Here is a 27303-nt window from a genome sequence, read left to right as displayed (position 1 = left end):
GGCTCATACAAGGACTCAGTTTTTGATACCTTCAGAGGGAACTGTACATTAGGAGGGGGTGGGTTTCGAATTGTAGCCTCCCGTAGGTGCTCTTTGAGAGCGGTTTGAAGGTGGGTAGTGATTAATTTTTTTTACGGCTGTGGGTAGGGCGTTCCACATTGATCTGGCATAATTGCGGAACGTGTTTAGTCCCTTGTCTGAGCCGAACCTGGGTTGGACATGATTTGTGGAACTCCCTCGGGTGTTGTGGTCATGGTATTCACTGACCTTTGGGAAGTATTTCGACATGTACATGGGTACCTTAGTCGCGTAGTGTATCTTGTAGACCAGGTCCATTGCAAGTTGCTGTACTCTGTCGTCTACTCTAAGCCATCCTAGGTTGTCAAAATGGGCAGGGGTGAGGTGGGTTCTAGGAGTAAGGTCAAGCAGTAGTCTGACCAGTTTGTTTTGTGATGTTAGTAATCTTGTTTTTAGTGCCTTTGAGGTGCTTTGGTAACATGAGGTGTCAGCATAGTCGTAGTACCCTTGAATGAGTGCTCCTGTTCTTCAGGGTATTTTTGTTTACCAGAGAGGAGATCCGGTACAAGAATCTTGTTCGTTGGTTGACTTTTTTTATTACATTGGATGCCATCTTGTCACAGGAAATATTTGCCTCTAGGATGGAACCCAGGTATGTAATTTCATCTTTCCTTGTGACAATATTGTCGCCCACTGTAACAGAAGATGTTGGTCTTTCCTAGTTTGTTATTTGATCCAAAGAGAATGGACTCTGTTTTACCCAGGTGTAATGATAGTTTGTTATCAGTGAGCCAGGTGCAGATTCTGCCGAGTTCTGAGCTGAGGGTTTGTTCAACCTGTAAGTTGTTCTTGTCAGAGACCAGCAGGGCTGAGTCGTCCGTGAACAGGAACAAGTTGTAGTCACAAGCTGATGACATGACATTTGCATAAATTAGGAACAGTAACGGTCCTAGTATGCTTCCTTGTGGACCACCACAGTTCACTGGGATGGGGGGGATAGGGTACCGTTTACCTCTACCATCTGTTATCTCCCCTCCAGGTAGGATTGCATCCAGCTCACTGATAAAAGATCAAAACGAATTGCTTTTAGCTTGTCAATCAGAATGGAGTGATTGACAGTGTCGAAGGCCTTTTGGAGGTCCAGCATGACCATGCTGCAGTATTTTCCCGCGTCCACCTCTTGTTTGATGTGGTTGTTCAAATAGAGAAGGCATGTGTCAGTGGAGTGGGATGTTCTGAAGCCAGATTGGAATTCGTAGATTAGATTTCTGTCCGCAAGGTACTTTTCGACCTGTTCGTAGATTTTTTTCCCCATGACTTTCAAGATGGAGGTAAGAATAGAAACAGGGCGGTAGTTTCCTGGGTCTAATTTGCTGCCTTTTTTGTGCAGGGGGGTCACTCTCACAATTTTGAAGTCTTTGGGGACATGTCCCTGTTTTATGGATAGGTTTATTATGTGTGTGATGACTGGGGTGATGGTGGCTGTTGAGTCTCTGAGGAATTTGGAGGGGATATTGTCATGGCCAGTGGCCTTGTTAGGTTGGAGGGCACTCAGTTTTTGAGTACCGCAGCTGTCGGTGTTTGTAGTATGCTAGGATGTGTTCTACCCCAAAATGCCCTGAGTGGGAGGGTAGTTTATTAATCAGTGTTGTGGCTATGTTAGTGAAGAATGTGTTTAAGTATTTGGCCATATCCAGCTTGTCTGTCATGAGAGTGTTTTCTGTCTTTATGTTTATGTTTGTAAACCTGGTTTTTAGTTTTTTGCTTTTTGTTGGTTGTTCACAGGGTTATATAGCATTACTGGCCTCGCGTCTCGCTCTTCGCCATAATGAGATATCTCTTATACCCAGCACCTACTGTGCTCATTAACAAAACAAATGCACCCATGCACCTGACCAGGCCCCGCCCCAGCGTCCTCTTATAAGATGCCGGACATGGTCACACTCCCCCTTCCTCTTTTTTTGTTTCCATCATGGACGCTGCAGTGCACTCCATGAACTAGTTGTTATGAAATGCAGAGAGAAATTGAACAATGTTGGGTTTTCGCCTGAGATTTGCCAGCCCCTGGAATCTTCTCAGCACATTCTAACAGCGCATCGAGCCTGTCCTGGGGTTTCCTCGTCTCATGACAGCGGACAGAGGGATGTCACGCGGCAGCTAGCTGTCGGGCTAGGTCGCGCACAGGTAGGGCCTGCGCTACCAGGCATCAATGCTAGCATTTGTGATACTGCTCGTTGTCCCGTGAGACAACCGAGTTGTGTATTGGCGCAAGGGGCAGGATATCTGGGTAAACGTTGTCGTCATGACTCTGAGTTGGATGTTTTCCCAGGAGCTAATGCTACGATGCTGGGTCACTGTTCCTTTGTTCCCCTCCGTGGGCTGTCACCACTTTTCCCTCCTCTTAACCGGTTCATTGATGAAAGTCAGTTGGTAGCTAATGTGGGGGGTTTTGCTGAGGCTTATTTACCCTTTTTATGGGTGAATGGGCTGACAACAGGGCGCAAGGCAGGTGTGCCCTGACTTGAGAGCCAGGTAGCATCGATCCTTTGCCCTGGCAGGGTTGAACGGTGTCCCACCCGGAAGCCGACGCCTGAGGGCGAGTCGGCCCGGCAGGTGGCGGTATGGGCTGATGATGTTTATACCGCCACAGGATGGAATATAGCAGCGGCCAGTGTCATTGCTCAGTTGACTGTTTTTCTGTCCACATTGGTGTCGGGTAGTGGGGCTGCAGGGCCAGCCGATGCCGAAAACATCGCGCATGTTTTTTGGGGTTATAGAACTCTTAACTCAGTCGCAAGCTATAACCGCAGCGAGGATCAGGATGCTATCAACTCTTATTCACAGGAATCTCTGCTTGGAGCAGTCTTCCCTTGGGGAGGAGGAAAGGTTTCTTCTCCTTAGGGCTCCTCTTTCCGCGGAAGGACTCTTTGGTCTTTCCGGGAAACGCGGGTGGTATTTGACCTGGGCCCAACACCGCCACGCACCATGCAGCCAGAGGTGAGAGCACGGCCTCGTCAAAGACTGTGGCGAGGCCCTCAACCAGCGGCCATGTTTCCCCCGCCTGAGATACCCTGGACACAACAAAAACAGGTGACCGCAAGGCCGACAGCCTTGGTGGCCGAGGGATCGGCTACATTAGATGAGCACGCCCTAAAAAAACGTTGCCGTCTAGCTGTGTCTAGCTCGCTCTCCGGTCACCCCCCCCCAACACCAGCGGGATAAGGGCTCTGATTTGTTTTCTTTGGTTGCGGGCCGCGTGTTTTCAATGAAGCGCAATCGGCGCCGCGTTTCGCTTCTCATGGGGACAGGGGCTGACACCCAGTTGATGGCTAGACCTGGGTCTGTCCGTGAGAATGTTGTGCTGTCAAGTGGCTCCCACGCCACGCGTTCTGCGTCTGTGGTTGGTGAGCCTGGTGTTACGTCTGTCAACTGCAAAGGTTGTCAGCAAGGGGGCTCGAGGCCTCTTGAGGCACAGCGCGGGTTCCCCCGACCTCGCCTTCGCCAGGCCGGATATCACGTCAGTGCCTCCCACGGCCAGAAGACCGGCAGTGGTCTGGCAGGCGCGCGTGATTTGGGTGGTAGTAATATCACTGCAGGGCTACGGTGTGTAGGAACCCACCCTATCGGGTAGTGTGGGGGCCTCACACCTTGCATGTCCAGCTGTAGAACAGTCCCTTAGCAGTCCATGCTGGCGGGGTGTTCAGTGTCACCCAGTGTGATGTCAGCTTCCCCCGTATCAAACCGGCCCTTTCTGTCGGGGTCCCCCCTTGGGTGCGATTGCATTGCGGGTAGTGTCAGGGTCCGATATCCTGACTCCACAAAACGCCCTGCTCGCACGGTTAGCGGGTCCAGGGTTGGCAACGCACAGCGGGTGGGACCGGGCCGCCTATCTACAGTTCCTAGCGGACCAGCGCCAAGTGGCGGCGGGTGCGCTTTGGGATTACCATCACATATGGCTACAGCAGTGCCATATGTCGAGGTGGATGGAGAGAACGTTGAGGCGGGGGCTTGTGTTGCAGTTTGCACGACCCCACCCTCCGTTTTCAGGTTTGGTGCAGACCTTGTTGTCAGGGTCAGCAGCTGTGACAGCTCTGGCCGACGAGATCCAATCTCTGTTAGCGAAGCAAGCCATAGTCGTGGTCCCAAGAGAGGACGTGATGTGTGGTGTTTACTCCCGGTATTTTCTGGTGCCCAAGAAATCGGGAGGTGTCAGACCTATACTGGATCTGTCTGCGTTCAATCGGCTGATTGTGACGAGGCAGTTCAGGATGTTGACCGTCAAACACCTGATGAGCTCCGTCAGGATGGGAGACTGGTTCACCTCCATAGACCTGAAGGATGCGTATTTTCACATCCCGATCTTCCCTCCTCACAGGAAATTCCTTCGCTTCCTTTTTCAGGGTGTGGTGTACCCGCACATTCACCAAGTGAGTAGAGACCGCGCTGGAGCCTCTATGTCGTCAGGGGATACGAGTTATTTTCGATCTCAACGACATTCTGCTCCTCAGCCGGTCGGAGGAGGTCGCCAGGTCTCATACCAGGCTGGTGGTGGAATTCCTCACCAAGCTGGGTTTTGCTGTGAACTGGAAGAAGAGTACTCCTCTTCCCAGTCAACAGGTGGAGTACTTGGGCTTGGTTCTAAGCTAAAGGCCCATGAGGGCAACCCTCTCGGAGCGGCGGCGAGTGGCTATCCTTGACGCGCTCAGGGGGCTCCGTCCTGGCAGAGCGGTTGCGGTGCTGTCTGTGATGCGCCTACTCGGTATGATGGCATCTGCTCACTATGTGGTCCCTCTTGGCCTCCTCTTCATGAGGAGGATACAGAGGTGGTTTTCCAGTATGGGAATAGACCTGGTGAGAGGCAAGTGGAAACGTTTGAAGGTTCCCATGTCAATACTGGGGGATCTCGACCACTGGGGGAGGACTGGTACCCTCACCAGCGGGGTCTCCATGGGCAGCAGGCTGTCACACGTCACGGTCTTCACCGACGCCTCCCTCACGGGATGGGGGGGACATGTCGGACCAACGCAGTACGGGGCAGCTGGACGGTCCATGCATGTGTTGGAATTGAAGGCGGTCCTTCTGGTCCTGAATCGGCTCGGCCACTTGGTGGTGGGCGAGCATGTGTTGGTCAGGACGGACAACACGACGGCAGCATCGTATATCAACAGACAGGGTGGAGTACGCTCCATCCGTCTGCACCGGGCGGCGGTCGAGCTCTAGCTATGGGCGTCTCTCAATCTGCGCAGCCTGAGGGCGCTCCAGATCCCTGGCAAGCGGAATGTGGGTGCAGATGTGATGTCACGGGGCGGTCCACATTCCGACGAATGGGGACTACGTCCAGACATAGTCAGACGGGTCTGGGACCGGTCCGGGGAAGCCACGTGGATCTGTTTGCGAGCAGACAGTCTCATCGGTGCCCCTTATGGTTTTCGGTCAGTCGGGGGGCCAATCCTCCCTTGGGGGTGGATGCCTTCTCGATGTATCCATGGCCGCCCGGGATTCTGTACACGTTTCCCCCCATACATCTGATAGCTCAGTTGTTGGAGCGGATACGTCGGGAGCACAGGACCTTGATCCTGATCGCGCCAGACCGGGGCACGGCTGTGTGGTTCCCGGTCCTGATCCAGCTCTTGGTAGCCCCGCTGTGGCCTGTTCCTTGGTCATCGCGGGCCCTCTCTCAGGCGCACAAGTCTCTGTGGCTGTTCCCTGTTCTGGGACAGCCACTGATGGTTTGGCTGTTGAGAGGGTGAGTCTGGAGGGGATGGGTCTTGACCCTTCTGTGGTCGACACCATCCGAAACGCGCATGCTCCCTCCACTATCGCGGTTTACGCGGGTAGGTGGCGTACTTTCCAAGAGTGGTGTAAGGTGGGGGGCTGGGACCCGGTGTCCTGCCCCCTGGACGCTGTCCTTTCCTTCCTTCAGTCTATTTTGGGTAGACTGTCGGCCTCGACGGTGAGGGTATATGCCGCGGCTATATCCTCTTGTCATTTGGTGTTTGAGTGCGGTACGTTGTTCAGCCACCCTCTTGTGAAGCGTTTCCTGCTTGGCGCTCGGCGCTCTCAAGCTGGTGGAACGTTCTCTGTCTCCGAGTTGGGACCTCCAAATGGTCCTCGGCCGGTTGTCTGAGGCCCCGTTTGAGCCTCTTGAGCTGGCGTCTTTGGAACAGCTGTCTTTCAAGACTGCGTTCCTGCTGGCCATCACCTCCGCTAAGCGTATGGGTGAGCTGTGTGCTCTCTCGGCGCGGCCTGAGTGCTTGTCTATTCGTGCCAATAGCGGTGCGACTCTGAGGCCTAATCCAGTCTTCGTGCCAAAAAATATCCGGAGCTCTTTTCGCTCCAGGTATATTGTGATTCAGGCGTTTCATCTGCCTCCTCACGCTGGTGAGTTAGAGGCAAGCCTTCACCTGTCGTGTCCCGTCCGGGCTTTGGGGGTTTACCTCAGTCGGACTCGGGACCTCAGGGCTACCGATCAGCTCTTTGTTTGTTACGGTGGCCCTCGCGCTGGTAAGGCACTGTCCAAGCAGCGCCTGTCACATTGGTTGTGCAAGGGCATTGCCCTTTGCTACATGTTGGCTAGGCTGGCCCCCCCTGGGGGTGTCAGGGTGCACTCCACTCATGGAGTGGCGGCCTCGGCAGCCTTGTTAGGGGGGGGCTCGGTGGAGGACATCTGTGCTGACTGGGGGTTCTGTCTCCCAGGCGGTTCTGAGGTATGGGACCTCCCCTGCCTCCCGCCTCTCAGTGGGTTAGCAGGGGTGTGTGGGTGTGTGCCACGGGGTGATGTGTCACACGTGGTCCCGCCTGTGCTGTGCGTTTTTTAGGGGTCTCTGGTTCCATCTTTTTTTCGCACTTTGGTGGAGTTGACTGCCGCACCCCCTTCACTAGGACGGGCGGGTGGACGGGACTCCCCTCCCCCTGGTAGTAGGGCTTGCGAGTCCTCAGGGGGTACACTTGTCGGGCCACACGTCTGCTCTGCCCTATATCTCATTATGGCGAAGAGCGAGACGCGAGGCCAGTAATGCTATATAACGAAAGGTTATCCTATAACCTAGTTATATGAATACTGGCTGAGCGTCTCGCTCTTGGCGCCCTGAGGTCCCTTGGTTGGGTTTTCTATGATGGAAACTTTTTCCCAAGGAAGGGGGAGTGTGACCATGTCCGGCGTCTTATAGGAGGACGCTGGGGCGGGGCCTGGTCAGGTGCATGGGTGCATTTGTTTTGTTAATGAGCACAGTAGATACTGGAGATAAGAGATATCTCATTATGGCGAAGAGCGAGATGCTCAGCCAGTATTCATATAACTAGGTTATAGGATAACCTTTTGTTTGTTTTTGTTTTCCTCAGTTTTGTCATTTATGTTTTTTTTCTTTTTGCGGATTAGATCATGGTGTTTACATAATTTCTTAGTCTCTTTCTTTGTATTTTGAGTTCTTCCACGTGGGCTTGGAGAACACTGTTTGAGCTTTTGGCAAGCTTTGTCTGACTTTTATGAAGTTCAGAGCATTTTTTGTCTCTGCGGTTTTCATAGCGGTCAGTATTTCAGAGTGATGGTAATGGTGGTGATGGTGGTAATAGTGGTGGCGGTAGTAGTAGTGGTAGTGGTGGTGGTAGTAGTAGTGGTGATGGTAGTGGTGGTGGCAGGGGCGGAGCTATAGGCGCGGCAGGGGAGGCAGCGGCCTTAGGGCCCGCCCACCGTCTGGCGGGAGGGGGGGCCCGGGCCCCGGCCCCCCCTCCGGCCCCGGGCCCAGGCCCGGGACTGAATGGAGTTGCCGTTTGCGTGTGGGACTGGATCGAACACAACTGGTGGTAACGGCAACTGGGACTGGTGCGTTTGTTTTGATTCTAGGCTCCTCCCGTTTTGCCAGTACTGTGGTACGAGTACGACTGATAGCGTGTGGTTTAGGAACAGGGCGTTTTGCACAAATCCAGCGCTCCCTTTCCTTGGCTGTGACGTAGCCACGTAAATCTCACAAGCAGCGCGGAGGTGATATTTTTCTCTGATGTCGCGTTCACGTTACGTGGGAAGAATCGGAAGAATCAGCTTCCGACTGGGAAAAACCATTCACGTCAGCCTCCTAGTTGTAATTCCTACTAGGACATATGGGATTTTTTATAGACCCCGATATCTCCCACTTCGCGTCACGAATTGCGGAAGTATGGATGTGGGCGTTTTGATCGAGTCAATGCGTGAAGGCTTCCTAGTTGTAGCAACGAGATGTCCTCTGGTTCTTCCGCTTCTTCCCACGTAACGTGAACGCGACATCAGAGAAACACAACATAATAAGTCACCTGAAACATGAATGAATGAAAACTTTATTAACATATTGCAGAATGGGTACAGTACAGTACAGCTCAATACATACAATTGTTAAGGGGATGCAGACCAGAGAAAGACTTTCGTCTTGTTTACATCAGGGTCCCCCACATCACCACCGTGGTGTATTAAAATCCGACGACGCCGAGCAGCTAAAGGGGACATTTACCAGCACAAAGTGTGGATATATTATGATTTAACAAGTCTTATCTGTCCAGGACGATGACAACATTATTGCAGGTAAGCTACCTAGTACTACTAACGTTATCACGCTAGCTTGGATGCTAACTAACGTAATGTGAATGAATGAATGAAAACTTTATTTAACAGATTGCAGAATGGGTACAATACAGTACGGCTCGTTAAGGGGATGCAGACCAGAGAAAGACGTTTGTCTTGTTTACATCAGGGTCCCCCATTTTCAATTCATAGTGATCATAGAAAACATATACGTTACCACCTAGCCACAATCTATGGTATTTCTAGGTTACCACATGGGTGGCGCATGTGAACACTTTGTGAATTATGTGAGGGTGTATCATGATGATGGTAATTTGGCACTTAACGAACGTTACCTATCTCTTTGCCGTTTTGCATAGTGCACTGCATAGTACCAGAGATGACAAAAGTTATGTGGTAACATAGGTCGCATCACTGCCAGTAGTCGGCATATTACCCAATTCTGACTCTGGTATTAGTCAACTAACATACTGTTAGCCAGCTACTGTAATAACGAAACTGAAATATCTAATGATGATAGTCAATCATAAAGACAGAAAACACTCTCATCACAGACAAGCTGGATCTGGCCAAATACCTAAACATGTCATGGTGAATGAATGAAAACTTTATTTAACAGATTGCAGAATGGGTACAATACAGTACAGCTCAATACATACAATTGTTAAGGGGATGCAGACCAGAGAAACACTTTCGTCTTGTTTACATCAGGGTCCCCCATTTTCAATTCATTATAACATAATGACATACAGATAGACAGTAGTGCTACATCTATACATGACATACCAGATTTGCAAATACAGTACTGTTTGTGATACGAAAAGAGTCCAGAAAAGAGAGTATATACATTTGACGTATTATTATTGTATTGTATTGGAGTTCACCGCAGAGGGATCCACCGATCCACCCAGTGCTAAGTACACCATAATCCCATATTCCCGTCCCACTCTGCTATTTCCCTACTATCTCGCTTCCTCCCTAGCCCCTTCAACCTCCTCCTACCACTCTTGACACCACAATGTGCCTCATACCTATATCCACAATCTGCTCCTCAAGAACAGAATCAACCCATCCACGCCAGTTTGCTAGCAACCCGGCTAATCTCTCCTACCCTCCTACAGCCACTAATACACCTGTCACAGTACAGGGAGGCTTATGGAATTGTCAATCAGCAGTCAAGAAAGCTGACTTCATTACTGCCTACGCCCATAGTCTAAATCTGCAGCTCCTGGCTCTAACTGAGACCTGGATAACCCCCAATAACTCGTCAACACCTGCAGCATTATCTACAAACTATAACTTCACTCACACACCTCGACCCTCCAGACGGGGTGGAGGCACTGGCCTCATGACATCTCCTTCATGGGCTACAAACCTAACGCAACTCCCAGAACTGTCACTCTCCTCCCTCGAATATCATGCAGTATCTGTCTCTAATCCTTTCAATCTCACCATTGTTACACTCTATCGCCCTCCAGGTCCCCTCGATCACTTCACAGATGAGCTGGACATGCTTCTAAGCTCCTTACCGGAAGATGGTACCCCGCTCCTTCTATTGGGCGACTTCAACCTGCCTGACTCATCTCAGTCGGTCCCAGTGGTCTCCCTCCTACAACAATTTGACCTGACTCCCACTGCCATGCCTCCCACCCACAAAGCAGGCAACTCCTTGGATCTCATATTTTCCCGTAACTCCAGCATCATTAACACCACGGTAACTCCCCTACATGTATCTGACCATTCCTTCATATCCTTCTCACTAACTCTCATGCTTAACCGAAAAGTCTTCACCCCAACTCAAACCGTCTCACTCAGACGCAACCTGCCCTCCCTATCCCCCTCCACCCTCTCCTCTGACATAATATCCGCTCTACCTTTGAGTGACACCTTCTCTGCTCTCCCCACAGAGATGGCAACCTCCACCCTCCTCTCAGCCCTTGCAACCTCCTTCGACAAGCTCTGTCCCCTCGTTGAGAAACCTGCCCGCCGTTCCCCACCCAGTCCATGGCTGACGGATGCAGTGAGAGAACAAAGACAGGTCCTGAGAGCGGCTGAGAGGAAGTATAGAAAGTCACGCCTCACTGCTGACATCGACACATATCACAACCTCTTGTTAACATTCTCCAAAACCATTACTAATGCCAAAGCTTCTTTCTTTCACCATAGGATCGAGGCCTCTGCCAAGAATCTTCGCAAACTGCATGCTACCATGTCCTCCCTCCTCACTCCCCCCCCACCTCCTCCTCCCTCATCTTTTTCTGCCGAAGACTTTGCGATCTTCTTTGAGGAAAAAGTGGAGAACATCCGCAGCTCCTTCTCCCAACCCCCACCCATTCCAAACGCTGAATCGAGAACTTCATCCTTCACTCTGTCATCTTTCTCTCCCATTACAGAAGCCGAGACCCTGACACTGGTAACGTCGAACCGTCCGACTACATGCCAGCTGGACCAGCTACCCTCCCCACTCCTCCAGACCATAGCACCGGACATCCTCCCATTCCTAACTGCAACCATCAACTCCTCACTCAACTCGGGGGTGGTCCCCACCTCCCTAAAACAAGCCAGAGTCACGCCCCTCATAAAAAAACCAACCCTGAACCCCACCGTCATAGCCAACTATCGCCCTGTCTCTCTTCTCTCCTTCCTTTCTAAAACACTTGAACGTGCTGTATCCAACCAACTTACTGCTTATCTCTTACAGAATGACCTCCTAGACCCCAATCAGTCTGGCTTCCGGACTGGCCACTCCACAGAAACGGCCCTCATTGCGGTCACAGAGGCACTTCACTTAGCAAAAGCGAAAGGCCTCTCCTCTGTCCTGATTCTCCTAGATCTATCTGCAGCCTTCGACACAGTCAACCATCAGATCCTCCTCGCGGCCCTCGCAGGAATGGGAGTGGCTGGATCTGCGCTGACATGGCTGACATCATACCTCAATGACCGCTCCTACCAAGTGTCATGGAGAGGGACTCTGTCGGCCACCCGCCCCCTCCAGACGGGTGTCCCCCAGGGCTCGGTCCTAGGACCCCTTCTCTTCTCCCTCTACACTAAATCACTGGGTAACATTATCACATCTCATGGCTTCTCATATCATTGTTATGCCGATGATACTCAACTCTTCCTCTCCTTCCCTCCCTCAGATATCCACGTCTCTGAGCGGATCTCGGCCTGTCTGTCCGACATCTCCGCCTGGATGACGACCAACCACCTCAAACTGAACCTAAGCAAAACAGAATTGCTCCACCTGCCGGCCAAATCCTCCCCCCTGACCGACCTCTCCATCACAGTCGAGAATGCAGCTGTGACCGCGTCGCCGACCGCCAAGAACCTTGGTGTTGTCCTCGACGACCAGTTGAACTTCTCTGCTCACATCGCAGCGACAACCAGAACCTGCAGATTCCTCCTGAGCAACGTCAGAAGGATACGCCCCTTCCTGACAAAAGAAGCCACCCAACTCCTCGTCCAATCAACAGTCATCTCCCGCCTCGACTACTGCAACGCACTGCTAGCTGGCCTCCCGGCCACTGCCACCAAGCCTCTTCAACTCATTCAAAATGCAGCGGCCCGCCTGATCTCAAACCTACCGAAGTCAGCCCATGTCACCCCACTTCTTAGGGACCTGCACTGGCTCCCCATTGCTGCACGTATCCGCTTCAAGGCCCTCGACCTAGCATACCGTGCGGCAAAGGGAACCGCTCCCGCCTACCTCCGGTCAATGGTCTCTAACTACACACCCTCAAGACCCCTACGCTCTGCGTCTTCTGGCCGCCTCAGATCTACTCCTATCCAAGCTCCCGGAGGGTCATCAAAGAGAAGCCGCCTATTCTCAGTCCTTGCCCCACAATGGTGGAATGAACTACCCATCCCAGTTAGGACAGCCGAATCCCGTCCAATCTTTCGCCGTCGACTAAAGACTCACTTCTTCAACCATTATCTGAAATGATAAAAAAAAAAAAAAAAAAAAAAAAATCTAACCCCGACTAACCTTAATGTCATGCACTTGTCCTAATAAACTAACCTACACTGTAACACGCAACACTTTGATGAACATTGTTACTCAGCTGATAGAGTTATACCCTTCTTGCTGTCTTGTCGCACAGAACTTGTAAGTCGCTTTGGATAAAAGCGTCAGCTAAATGACTAAATGTAAATGTAAATGTATATGTTTTGTTTCATGTTGGATTTTTTTTTTTTTTTTTTTTTTTTTATAATACAATAAATATCGGGGGGGGGGGGGGGGGGGGGCCCGAGCTGTCAATCTCGCCTCGGGGCCCGTGGGGCATTCCAACCGCCACTGGGTGGTGGTAGTAGTAGTGGTGGTGGTGGTCGTTGTAGTAGTGGTGGTCGTGGTGGTGGTGGTAGTAGTGGTGGTGGTGTTGGTAGTGGTGGTGGTGGTAGTGGTGGTGGTAATAGTAGTGGTGGTGGCAGTTGTAGTAGTGGTGATGGTAGTGGTGGTGGTGGTAGTGGTGGTGGTAGTGGTGGTGGTGGTGTAGAGGGTGGTGGTGTTAGTAGTGGTGGTGTAGCTGTGGTTGTGTGGTGATGGGTTCCTGAAGAGGCCCAAGGCAACGTTTCCCTTTCGTTCCCGTTATTTTCTTTCTTTAATAATAAATGATGGATGTTTCAAATTAGGAAACAGTGCTGAGAAAATCCAATTTATTCTTGGGCTTTGGAGGGAGGGTATAGAGAATAAGAAGCCAAGTTCTGTATTAAAGGCCTTTGTTTTGCTTTAATGCTTGCAGTAAGGCTAGCAGTGTATGATTTAATGTGGCCCGTGAAAATGGCCCTATTATGTACTATTAACAAATCAACCATGGCCCTGAAAATGCATCTCTGCCTCACAAGGAGTCTGGAGATGTAGGTGGCCTTTCCTCACCAAGCATTGATTTATAGACCCTATTCATAAGAGAGAGAGAGTGTGTGTGTGTGTGTGTGTGTGTGTGTGTGTGTGTGTGTGTGTGTGTGTGTGTGTGTGTGTATGTGCAGGGCCGCCTGGGAGAAATGCGAGGCCCTGTGCGAGATTTAACGCGAGGCCCCCCCCCCCCCCCCCCCCCCCCAAGGTAAAAAAAAAAAAAAAAAAAAAATTATATATATATATATATATATATTTTTTTTTTTTTTTTTTTTTTTTATACAGTCAACATATTCTTAAATAATAGCGCTGCCCGAGGCGGGGCATGATACAGTCAACATATAGCAAAAGAGAGAGCGAGAGAGAGCTCCCGTTCTACAGTCAATATACAGTGTACAGAGAGAGAGAGAGAGAGAGACACATTGGAAAGAAATTGAAATGCTATTTGGCCCTAAACAGAGAGTACACAGTGGCAGAATACCTGAGCACTGTGACTGAAGATCCTTGAGCACAGCCTAGCCATCGAGAAAGGCCGCCATAGGCAGACTGTGTGTGTTAGAAAGAGAGAGAGAGAGAGAGAGAGAGAACATGTGTGTTTGTCATGTGTGTGTGTGTGTTAGAGAGAGACTATAGCATGTATGAGAGATTCAAAAGGACAAAGATCAACACTTAAATCCAACAAGAAGAGGGTCAACAGAGAAACCAAAGCAGCAAGGAGCCAATGGCCGACATCAGCTAAATAGGCTAGCCAGGTACTGTGACACCAGGCCACTTGACACACACAACGTGGCTACACAAACGACCATTCACACACAGCACATGTCGTATCTCCAAATGTTGTGAAGTAGCATATGTTTTGCCTGGAAAAAAACATCGTTATTAACAAAACATTCGGGAGGGGAAGGAAGGAAGAGTGGGGTAATGTCATCATGACATTTTCATTAATCCAAGTTACCTGCACGATGAACGCTGGGCGAAAGGCCGCAAGGTCTCCACGTTGACGAAAGGCCTCTCGCTGGCGGGACAAAAAGAAGCTATGGCCACTGGCCAGAGCCTTGTCATGGTGCAGGCCCGACTACATCTTCTGTCAAAGGGCCTGCTATTCTCAAGGCTAACTGATAGCATCAAACGAACGTTCCCAGCTGACGCTAAACAGCTAACTGGCTAACAGTTAGCTCACACAGTTAGCTACTAGTAGTATTAGCTAGACCAGTTTGGCTCCAAGAGAGAAAGAGAGATAGGGTCAGGTGACTCAGATCCACGGCGGGTACATAATCATAAGTTGACTCACCATAACGCAGTATCAACGTGGAAGGATACTTTCTTGGCCCCACGGTGTAATTTCGGCGTATTGCTGCCTAACAGATTTATCTGCTCACAAGTTCTCTTCTCCTTCTTTTGAAAAGACATCCACTCGCCTCGCCTGGTTAGCTAACGCTAGTTAGCATTTAGCTAAGCTAGCTACTAGCCGACATGGCTATACCGAAAGGCTCCGGCCATTTGTCCCGCTAGCGAGAGGCCTTTCGTCAACGTTCCTTGGTTGGTGACCGACCGACTGATAATGACCGACCTCTTTCTTCGTCTTGGCTATTGGGCATAACTAAGCATAGTCAAAAGCTGCACGCGCGAAAATGTCAAACGCAGCCGACTCACGCTGCCGGCGTACTGTCTACACATGATGTAAGTAAAACCACTCCCTTCGTTGAAACCAATGCTGCTGCAGAACCCCAGAGGCTGAGCTCCAATAGTGAGTATGTCTGCAGCTGCAGGACTGCAGACCCAGGAACAAGTCAGACACATTCTACAAACGTGTCTAATGTGAAATATATAAGCATATAAGCAAAACTAGATTTTAGGTCTGTGATGAAAAAGGGCCTCGCGGGAAGGGGGGCCTCGCAAAAAAAAAAAAAAAAATAATAATAATAATAAAAAAAATTAATAAAAAATATATTTTTTTTTTTTTTTTTTTTTTTTTTTTGCGAGGCCCCCCTTCCCGCGAGGCCCTGTGCGACCGCACTGCTCGCACACCCCCTGAGGCGGCCCTGTGTGTGTGTGTGTGTGTGTGTGTGTGTGTGTGTGTGTGTGTGTGTGTGTGCCAATCACGTGATTTTCAGGCAAAATCTGCATATGGCTCGCTGATAACAAACTATCATTACACATGGGCAAAACAGAGTCCATTCTCTTCGGTTCAAATAACAAACTCAGCAAGACCGACGGCTTCTTAGTTACAGTGGGTGACAATATTGTCACAAGGAAAGAAGATATTACCTACCTGGGTTCCATCCTAGAGGCAAATCTTTCCTGTGACAAAATGGCATCCAATGTAATAAAAAAAGTCAACCAACGAACTCGATTCTTGTACCGGATCTCCTCACTGGTAAACAGTGATGCCGGTAACGCGTTACTAAGTAACGCGTTATTGTAATCTGATTACTTTCCCCCGAAAATAGTAATCTAACGCGTTAATCTTTAAAAGCCAGTAATCTGATTGCAGTTACTTGTCCAAGTGGCTGTGCATTACTATTTCGTTACTATCTCATCATAAATTCATAATGCAGGCGGAATGCAGTATTTTATTTCGTTTTCGACAGTCAAAAATACATTTTGAGCTGTTTTTCTTTTGGGAGTGACGTAGTGTGGCAGTGAAAGGGTTACACAAGAATGTGTCCCCGCGGCGTGACTGGACACTCTGTCTGTGAGTGACATCTGCTTTGGTACAATCACATTCCCCATCCACAGTCTGCGAATCAGAGGCAGAGTAGGGCGGGTCTTCACAGCACGTCATGTGACATATGCGCCAATCGTGTGACAGCAGGGCTCCGTCGTCGGAGAATTCCACCCCAAAACGCTTGGCAAAATTAAAAGTGAGTTTCTGTTCAGACTTCCATCCCAAAACGCTCGTATAGCCTCAGTCACTACTTCACGTTCATATGCGGAGGAAACAAAATACTGTCTACCGCTAAAAACAGCACATCCAATTGCATTGAAAGCATCTGGAATCACAACACTGGGGGACCCTGATGTAAACAAGACAAAAGTCTTTCTCTGGTCTGCATCCCCTTAACAATTGTATGTATTGAGCTGTACTGTACTGTACCCATTCTGCAATCTGTTAATAAAGTTTTCATTCATTCATTCACTAGCCGACGCTTCGACTAGGTACAGGAGGACTCAGAGGCCAGCCAAACAGCAAAAGAGAGAGATTGTTTCTTTCCCTTTTGATTAATGTATATTTGATGGTGGCAGAGCAAAAGCTCTTATTTGCCAGATTTACAGTTAATTTACATGTTAAAGAGAGACTGATTGTATGTTTATAGAGAGACATTTATAAAAACAATTTAATAGTTACAGTTGATATAATTGAATAGTTCAGCCTGCATTTGTTAGATGTGAATGGATATACACTGGTTTTGTAAAACCACTGGCTGGCTGCTCTAATGCTGTGAGCATCATAGACTGTTGCTTTACCATACTTGATGGTACAGAAGCTGAAGCACTAGTTTAACAATTTACGTTATGTGCAGAGAAACAAGTTAAAAACAATTTATGCACTTTCAATAAAGCGTTTAAAAAAAAACGGTTGGGGGAACGACGACGACTTCGTAACCTAGTTACTTTCAAAGTAACTAAGTTACTCTGATAATCAAGTAATCAGTAAAGTATCTTGGATTACTTTTTAAAGGAGTAATCAATAATCAGTAATCGGATTACTTTTACAAGTAATCTGTGGCATCACTGCTGGTAAACAAGAATACCATGAAGACTCTAGCAGGAGCACTCATTCAAGGGTACTACGACTATGCTTGCACCTCATGGTACCAAAGCACCTCAAAGGCGCTAAAAACAAAATTACAAACATCTCAAAACAAACTGGTCAGACTACTGCTTGACCTTACTCCTAGAACCCACCTCACCCCTGCCCACTTTGACAACCTAGGATGGCTTAGAGTAGACGACAGAGTACAGCAACTTGCAATGGGCCTGGTCTACAAGATACACTACACGACCAAGGTACCCATGTACATGTCAAAATACTTCCCAAAGGTCAGTGAATACCACGATCACAACACCAGAGGGAGCTCCACAAATCATGTTAAACCCAGATTCGGCTCAAACAAGGGACTAAACACGTTTCGCAATTATGCCACATCAATGTGGAACGCCCTACCCAAAGCTGTAAAGGAATGTGAATCACTACCCACTTTCAAAAACACTCTCAAAAAACACCTAAGGGAGACTGCAACTCGAAACTGGCCCCTGTAAATGTCCGAACACAACCCCCTCCAATGTACAGTAAATTACCAAGTATGGTCTTGTCAATAATCCAATGTACAGTTTTGTTTGTACAGTTATACAGTGTCCCCCACCCACCCCTCCTACCCAACCTCCCCCCCCCCCACTCCTACCCAACCCCCCCCCCCCCCACCCACCCAACCACCTCCAATGTACAGTCCCCCCCCACCCCCCCAATCCAATTTACAGTTTCTACGTCAAATGTATATAATCTTTTTTCTGGACTCTTTTGTATCACAAACAGTACTGTAATTGCAAATCTGGTATGTCATAAATGTATAGATGTAGCAGTACTGTCTATCTGTATGTCATGTATGTCATATATGTTACGATGAATTGAAAATGGGGGACCCTGATGTAAACAAGACGAAAGTCTTTCTCTGGTCTGCATCCCCTTAACAATTGTATGTATTGAGCTGTACTGTACTGTACCCATTCTGCAATCTGTTAATAAAGTTTTCAATCAATCAATTCAATCAGATGATTGGGATCGAAAATTTTATTTAAACTTATTTTCTTAATTCAACAAACATGACCATGTTTACGTCTTAAACTCATACTGAGGCCTTAGTTTTGGTTTTAAATTGCATATCATCATTCATTTATTTATTGTCACACAGAGCAGAAGAATTTTGCCAAAACAAACGCATTTCCTTTGATTTAATTATACATCAAATGATTTATGTCAAGGATGAGGGACATCCACTAATTGCAGAACTTGCAGTCACCTGATTTTTACAGACGATGGCACCATTGCTCTCATGAAGCAGCAGGTTGGAGGCAGAGTTTTTAGATTACTCCGGTTGCAATGCCTCGCTTGAATGAAGTTAACTTTTCACCTGGATAACGTCAACCTGCAGCCGACCAGTGGGAAGCATAGTCTAGCAACGTTCGAGACAGGGGAGGGGAGAATTGAAGGAAGAATTGGCGAGGCAAAATTGGGATGGGAGAAATATATATTTTTGTTTTAATCGGTTACTAATGTGAAAGATCGGATCGGGAAAGATCGGTATCGGTAGATACTCAAAATCACATGATCCGGATCGGATCGGGAGCAAAAACATTTGTGGTAGTGGTGGTGGTAGTGGTGGTGGTGTGTGTATATGTGTACATTTCACTGTGGATAAGGATGGCATTACTGAGTGAATTCTACCTGTGAAGAGCATTACACAAAGGAGAAAATACATTTCCACCAAGCTACACAACTTCCAGGCAGGCACATGGGAACTATTTTCTGGGAGGGGGTGCTGGGGGTCCCTGGATATAGTCCAGGTAGACTAGATCACTCATTTCACTCCATGAATGAGACCTGAAGCTTTAATCACACACCATACACAGTGCTGTCACCATCAGCAATGTGTTCTAGCCACTAGCTAAATTCTACCGCACTTGGTAAAACCACAGACTTGGCCTAATGTAAACCACAACTTAGTTAACACATCAATAAGCTACAAATAACCACAATACTGCTCATCATGCCAAAGAGAAGAAGATAAGAGAGGGAACTGAAGGTAGTTTAGGTGGAGTTCGCTGCTGCCATCATGTGTAGCTACTCTTCCAGCATAACGTTAGCTAGCAGTAGCACTACGTAAACAAAGAGAACGAAGATGTTAATCTCACTCACCAAAACAAAAGTGACCAGCAGTCAGTTATCTCACCTCCTTGCAGTCTTTGACTGAGTCTGGAATCCAGGAGGGACAGATATAATTGACTAATCTTATCAGTCTAGAATTGAACAGTTATTGCTCACACAAAATGGTACTGAAACCAGTTACTCTAAGGGAAAGTCATCCTGAACATTCAATATAAATACGTGGGGACAAAAAGGTATGAATGTGTGTTTTTTCCAAGTATTTTCTGTCTTAAATTATGAGTGTATGTGACATGTTCTCCCACATATTGTTGCTGAATATTATAAGGTTGGCAAGAATCTGGTGATATGATAAGTGTAATGGCTTCTTGTTGGTCAACCAGGTAGTGTCTTTAACACGCACATTCCAAAAAAATCCAAAACGAGATCCAAGGTATTATGAATTAAATTATAGGTTTATTTTAAGCATCTGAAGCATCTAAAGAAAACATCAAAAGAAAGATTCCAATACTCAAAAATAACTGAATTCTCACACTGATGTGGTTTAAAGAAAAATTTATAACCTGGAACCTTCACCAAACATTTTTACCATGCCTAGGCCTTCTCTTCCTGCTCATTAAGCCACCTGAGATTCCAAAAGTCCCCGCCCTCCACTCTCAACATGCACTACCAGCCTTTGGATACTAGGTGGGGTAGATGACTACAGAGGTGCAGAAACTAAATGTAAATAAATGATAGATACACTAAGAACACAATAGAATGGCTCCAACACACCGGTCCCTAATTGCCAAGCAAGGCAATTATCATTAGAAATGGAGCCCATATAATATAAGCAGCAATTACCATGAAAACTAGTTTATATATATATATTTCTTTTTACGGGTTTTCAAAGTCCATGTGTTTCTTGCTCTTCTTGAGAGTGTGCATTGTCCATCGATCATCGATCTGTGTCAATCAGTATATGTGTAGGTGTCGATGAGTCCATGTGAATTCAATGTCAAGATGTTGCTTCTTCCAGGAGCAAACAAAGCTTGGTGATAGGTATCTCCAATACGCCGCTCTTTGTTTTAACTCAAACATGACGAACCAGACCTCTGGAGTCTGGCATGGTGTCAATGATTCATCCCATCAGCCATGAGTTGCGTGGAGCTGAGCTGTCCACTATGTTGGATTCTGATCAATCAGCCAGTATCACGTCTTCGTCTGTTTGGCTTGTGTTATCCTCTCCATCCACTGACCTCTGCGTTGTGTTTGTTTCTCTCTGACGTCTTCTCATCCTGGCTGTACAATCCTTATCTTTCCCTGTTAATGCAATCCGCAACCATAATAATTCACCACCTTCGTAAGAATTTGACACTTTGACAGCATGATACCTTTCTTGGAAGAGCGTTGTTTATTAAATAAACAGAACCTCATAATCAGATGTTATCAGATTGTATTGTCATTGCTATCGCCTCTTCTACTATTCAGTCCAATAGTGACTCAGGCCTTGTCGTGAGTCAAAACCCTCCTCATGTTAGCCGAAGCTAATGATGATGTGGCCTCCCCCCCCCCCCCCTCTCTCTGTGATGAGAGGAGGGAGCCATGTCAAAGTCTCTGATGGTGTCTTCTCTCCCGTGGGATTCGTTTCTTTGGTCTGCCCTAGTCTGCCTTACACCCGGAAACACTGTCGGATTTATAGGATCTTCGTCATAGCAACGACGGCCTCGCCCCTCTCCTGGTTACTATGTGCCGCTGCCATGACAACAGCTTTAACCTTTAAACACACATTTTAAACGTCTGTTTCATTAATGATGTCAAACCTCTCTCCCTCGCTCCTGTGCCTGTTGCTGTTCTTATCAGCTTGTTGATGTTCTTGATGGAATGTAAACATTCTGCTCCTGCTGACTGCTGCTTCCACCACCCTCTGCTAAACCATGCACATTTCGACCTCTCTGACCCGGCCCCTCCAGCTGCTGTCATCTCCCCCAATATACATTACATACATTGAAAACACAGATTTCTCACAACTATGACTACCAAGTCTCCAGGGCTTAAACTCCTTTTTATGCTGTTCCACTTATGGCGTTGCTGCATTATAGGAAGATACTCAGATGTCCATCTTTTCCAGAAGAGGTTTGCAAGATACTGTACTTGCTGCCATCTCCTCTGAGCATACAAATCTTCTTGGCTGAACAGACCTGGAGGTAAGATAGCCTGGTTTACCCTTGAGCTGAATAAGATGGTTTGGTGTAAGAGGCTCTAGGTCATTTGGGTCATCTGAGACTAAAGTAATTGGACGATCATTGAGGATGGCTTCCACCTCACATAAGGCTGTCTGCAGAGCTTCATCATCAATGGTTTGCTGTGTCAAGACGGATTGAAGGACACTCTTTACTTGACGAATGAGCCGCTCCCAGACCCCCCATGGTGGGCTCCGTGGGGAGGGTTGAATTTCCCCTTTATACCATCCTGTAGCAGCACCCTTTGAATTTTGTCTTGGTTCAGAGGCCTCATCAGCAGGGTTTAACATAGAGCAAATGTATCTCCATTGAGACGGCTTTGACAGATCTGTGATGGTGGCCACTCTGTTTGCTACAAAGGTCTGGAATATTTTAGTTCTGTTGGAGATGTACTTCAGGACAGTCATGCTGTCAGACCAGAAGACTGATTTATCAAGTTGAAACTGTAGTTCACATCTTAGCATCTTGTCCATACGAACAGCCAAGACTGAGGCTGTAAGCTCAAGTCTTGGAATGGTAGTCTGTTTTAATGGAGACACTCTAGCTTTCCCCATAACGAAGGCAGTATGTATGTCATCCTTGTCACTCGTGAAGCAAAGGTAGGTCACTGTCCCATACCCTGCTTCACTGGCATCACAGAAATGATGTAACTGGGCTGTCTTTATCTCAAAGTCTCTTGGTAGCAGTGCATGTGAGCGGATCGGCGCGGGCGAGAAATCCGCTCTTCGCTCTAGACGGCTTGTTCCGCTCCGCTAATCGCTCATGTTGACCCCGCCCCCAAATCGCTCTCCGCTTGCTCACCGCTCACCTTGAATCGAGCGCTCCCCGCTCCCCGCTCCACATTGCTCGGCAGATTTTTTTCTTTTTTTTGGAGCATGATGTACATTTGCTTGATTTGACCAAACTACAACAGTCTACACCCCCTGGGCCCCTTAACACTTTGAGCGCCACGCCAGGTTTTGCTTTTTACCGGCTGAATGCCACCATCGGCGCCAATGTTAACGTTAATATCGCCTAATCTATGTTTTAAATTATGGCTATGTGTCTAATCTGCCCATCGCATTATCAAAGACTATTTTCCAGTCAGTGCTGTGAAGGCAGATTGTTTTTTTATCGCTGCATTTCCGTTTCAGAGCATTTAGAAAAGCACCCGTTTTCAGATAAAAAACAGCCCATTCTGGAGCATTCTATGAAAATCGCCTTTTACTGGAATATTCCACAACGTTGATATTCGTCTGCCTTTTTATGAATCGTTTTCAAATAAACGCTAGATGATCAATATTATACGTGCACGCAAGCACATTCGAGCCGCGCACGGATAATCGCCCCGTTGATTTCCTCGCGGACTTTTACAGTGAAACCGAAAGAAGACATTTCACAAAACAGCTTATAACTTCATCAAACTTACTCTGATTATCCTAACACTGATAACATAGAGTCCTTACCTGACATCAGATGGTATCCAACTGGTATATTCCAATTCCTGATCACCATTCGAAAAAATCGATACGTGTATGGATCCAACGCGATACAGTAGAACTCCATGATCAGCGGGGATCTGAGGTTCCAGAATGAACTGTGGTAACCCCGGCTGGATCAGTGGACTGGAAAATGTGGAGTACCGGATTTTTTTCCCCATTCATTTTCATTGAGTCCATTCCAAAATCACTTATGTCATCTGGGAGACGACAGGGGGCGCTTTTTTCCACAATGATCGCCGGCGCCGCTCGGCTATACTCGGGTAGGCTCGGGTGATGCAATATGATTTCAGATCGCTAAAAAAAAAAAAATAAAAAAAAATCAGAGAAATCTCGTGAGTGGCTTTCAACCACCTATAAAAAAACACGAGATAGCTCGTGAGTGGCACGGAAAGTGTTAACAATTGAGCCGTATTGAGCCGTATTGTAATTGTACCCATTCTGCAATGTTAAATAATGTTGTTTATCCATTCACTAGCTCTACTAAGCGATGATAGCTAGCCTAGCCACAATGCTATGGTCGCTGCCATTAACGTTAGCATGTAAGCTAACGACAACAACAATGGCGTCATATACTTTTTCTAACAGGATGTGAGTGACGGTTCACCCTTCTCATTGGTTGAAAATGGCCTTCATGTTTGTACATCGCCATCTGTTGCTTTGGCATTGTACTACATGTATATTACATCAGTGTTAAACCGCTGTGAGCGGCCCGAAGTGGATTGGAGCGGAGGAGGACTCTCGCTCCGGACGTCGCGCCGATCCATTTTAAAACCCACTCCGTCGCTCACGTCAAAACCACCCGCTCCTCTCACACTCCGATCCGCTCACATGCTCTGCTTGGTAGGAAACATCTGTCCACATAGAATGCATCTAGCTGGTGCAATTCGGTTGGCCATCTGTGCCACTGTAGTTTCCAAAACTCGTTGATGCCATAAGCTTCAGACGCTCTCAAACTTTGAATTCTCCCGTTCCACATCCACGCACAAGAAAGCCACCGATCACAATGTACTATTAACTATTTAATGTCCAATTCGGGTTACACTTTCAAGTTTCCTAATTATATATATAGCGAGATTTAATAAAGTTTATTTTATTTTCTTTCTAAACAAATTCTAAAAAAAAATTCCCCCCAATCGGCCTCAATGATACTGCAGTGGAGCGATGGCGCCCCTAAGAGGATCTGGCCGGTATTGCATGTTGCCGAAATCAAATATGCGGGTAGGTCCCCAGAGTCGATCGGGGACGTTAATACGGTTATTAATATGGAATAAAACAATAACAACTTGCGGCTCTGGTCCACAACGCATGGCACCGTAACACGTATAAACTCGTGGTTGGTCCTTAAAGTGTTAAATAACATATCAGTTTTATCTAATAAGATAACATTTTCAGTCTGGTAACCTCATTCCAATAATTTGTATTGTAGCAAAATGGGGGGAAAAGGGTTAGGGAGCGGTACCTAGGTCCACCCTGTTGGGGTAGACATAGGTACGTCCCAGGTTGTCGCCATTTATACTGGACCTAGCTCTGCACATTTATTTCCTTAATTGTCACATTTTACACATGTTGTAATTTTTTTATGTCAGACGTGTGACGTTGTTAAAGATGACAGATGATGTGATGCTAAGTATATTGTACTTTTGCTTTGCAGAGTTGATTATATTCACTCAGTATTTTACAGCGTACAACTTCATTCAAATGGAAATGTAAATACCACCTTTTTAGTGTGCGTCGTAAAGTCACACTAATGCACTGTAAACAAAGCCAAGCGAGAGCGGTCTCTCGTCACGGGTCGACCACAAACCCCGGATAGGATCCGCATTGCAGCCCTGCTGTCCACACAAGGGTTGTTGTCCTGGGACAATCAACATGGGACAGGAGTTCTTCCTTGGTAACTGTGAATGGTGAATGGATAATTTATTATACATATACAGTAATATATATATTTTCACCACAATCTGTAATCTGTTTTAAAAAAGTGTTTCTATTCTATTTTGTTTAGTTTTATTTATTTGTATTATTATTTTCTTCTCTTCTTTGTACTTCGTATTACATTATTGTTGATAATTATGTGAATGTAAAAAATTATGTGAATGTAAAAACAGATCTTTAGTTTAAATATATATAAAAATGTCCATTCATGTCTTTCCATTAACACTATCCCGCCCAAGCACGGAGATCTCCGTGTTTCGATTCCACCCGTTGTGGACAGAAGCACGGATATATCCGTGGCAAGTTATTATTGCGTTTATTCCATATTAATAACCTATTCAAGGTCGCCGAGCTGCACTGCAGATTTACCATATTCTTTGAATTCGAGAAGGTGCAATACCGGCCAGATCCTCTTAGGGGCGCTATCGCGATAATGCAGTGTGCACTGTGGCTGAAGAGAGCATTCTTTTTTTGGACTTTTTTTTTTAGTTTCCAGTAGCTGGATTCTGGATGTGTAGCCTGTACCTTGGATTACGTTTTGCATCGCAGATTTCACCATGCAATAAGGGGATTTATCATCAGCCAATGGACATATCGATCTACCAGATGGCGATCGATAACGGGGACATGCTCGCGGGGATCCCACCGGACCACGGTAAGATCTTTTTCACGTAAAGTAGAGCCCAATCAGGCATTATTATGATACTCAACCAGGCGTTCGGCCTATGAGGCTAATGAGGCTAACGCGGTTAGTGGTAATCAATAATCACGACGTCCCCCGCCCCCCCCCCCCCCTTTCATGCATACATGCTTGAGGATCGTGCCGATCATATGCGTTTGAGTTATTTCTGTAGCATCTGTAAAACGGAAATGCAATTGGATATAACGTTAGCAGCTATTAGCCCTATATCTAGCCTTCCAGAAAATATACTAGACCAAATCCTGTATAAGGCTTATATTCACGGCGCTATAAAATGAGAATGTATTGATGATTTTTTTTTTCTTTAAGCCATTTTGAAGGGACGGTTTATGGACTCAATTGACAATGAGAATGGACAGATAGCAATACTATAAAGTATAGATTTAGCTCTACAAACAGTCCCACATCTGTTTACATTTCCCGGTCCTCTTGAGATTAATTAGACTCATCCCAGTGGCCGCGATTGTGTTAATTCATTCATTCATAGTAATTTTAGTTTGTTTTTTACTTCAATTTTTATTTGCAGTTTTAGTTTTAGTTTACAAACATACATCAGACAATACTTTCAAATAACAGAAATAATAAAGAAATACCCCCCCCCCCCCCCCCCCCCCCTCCCGCCATCCACCTTGAGAGATAGGGCTCCCCCATATCCCAGGACCTCTATACACGGAGCCGGGCCCAGCGCAAGGCCAGATTAAGAATTCAGAGGCCTCTGGGCCATACTCTTGTGGAGGCCCCCACACACACATACACGTGCATGCACGCACAGTGGCGTTTTTATATGTAAAACATTGGTGGAGCAGCCACTAACCAAGGCTACATACCAGGCAAACTACAATAATCAAAATGACAGTAATCGTTGTTCGCAAATTTCACACCACATATCAGGCATAGGCTACAGGTAAGTCTGCATTGTTAGTCGTGAAAGCAAATTAATCTGTCCACGCTGAATTAAACCCTCTATTTTCCTCAGACTTTCCTTTTTTTGGATTTATCCATGGTTAGCTTACTGGGGGGTCGGAAACTCAAGATTAGCCACTTGCAGACAGCAGGGAGAGGCACGGGGTGTGACGTACTGTATATTTTAGTTGATGAAATATTTTTGTTGAGAAATTTGGAGGCCCCTCGTCACTAGAGGCCTACGGGCCGTGGCCCAAACGGCCCAGTCGTTAATCCGGCCCTGCCCCAGCGACACGGGTTCCTTGAATTGTTTGGGCCAGGCTCAATAGAAGAGAGGATAGGCGACTCCCCCCCACCGATCCCACAACCCACAAGGCCCCCCTGGGCAAAGCTCATCCGCTCTGACCCCCCCAATAGCCCTCCCCAAGAATCGGAACACCCCCATATCCCAGGCCCACTAGTAGGACTCCCCCATATCCCAGGACCGCTATACACGGAGCCGGGCACCTGCAACACGGGTCCCTTGAATTGATTGGGCCAGGCCCAGTAGAGGAGAGTGCAGGGGGCTCCCACCCACCGAGCCCGTTACCTCCCATGTCACAGATAACCCACCCCCCCAACACATCGACCCCACAACACACAATACCCCACCACCGACCCCGCAACACACAAGGCCCCCCTCTCCCGGGTCGATCCGCCGATACTATGCCCCCCCCCCGACACTCCCCCCCCACTGCCGCATTTATGAAAAAATAAAACTGAC

Source organism: Notolepis coatsorum (genome assembly GCF_963971535.1).
Source record: "Notolepis coatsorum genome assembly, chromosome: 20".
Taxonomy (NCBI): Eukaryota; Metazoa; Chordata; class Actinopteri; order Aulopiformes; family Paralepididae; genus Notolepis; species Notolepis coatsorum.
Note: the sequence above shows the minus strand (reverse complement) of the source record.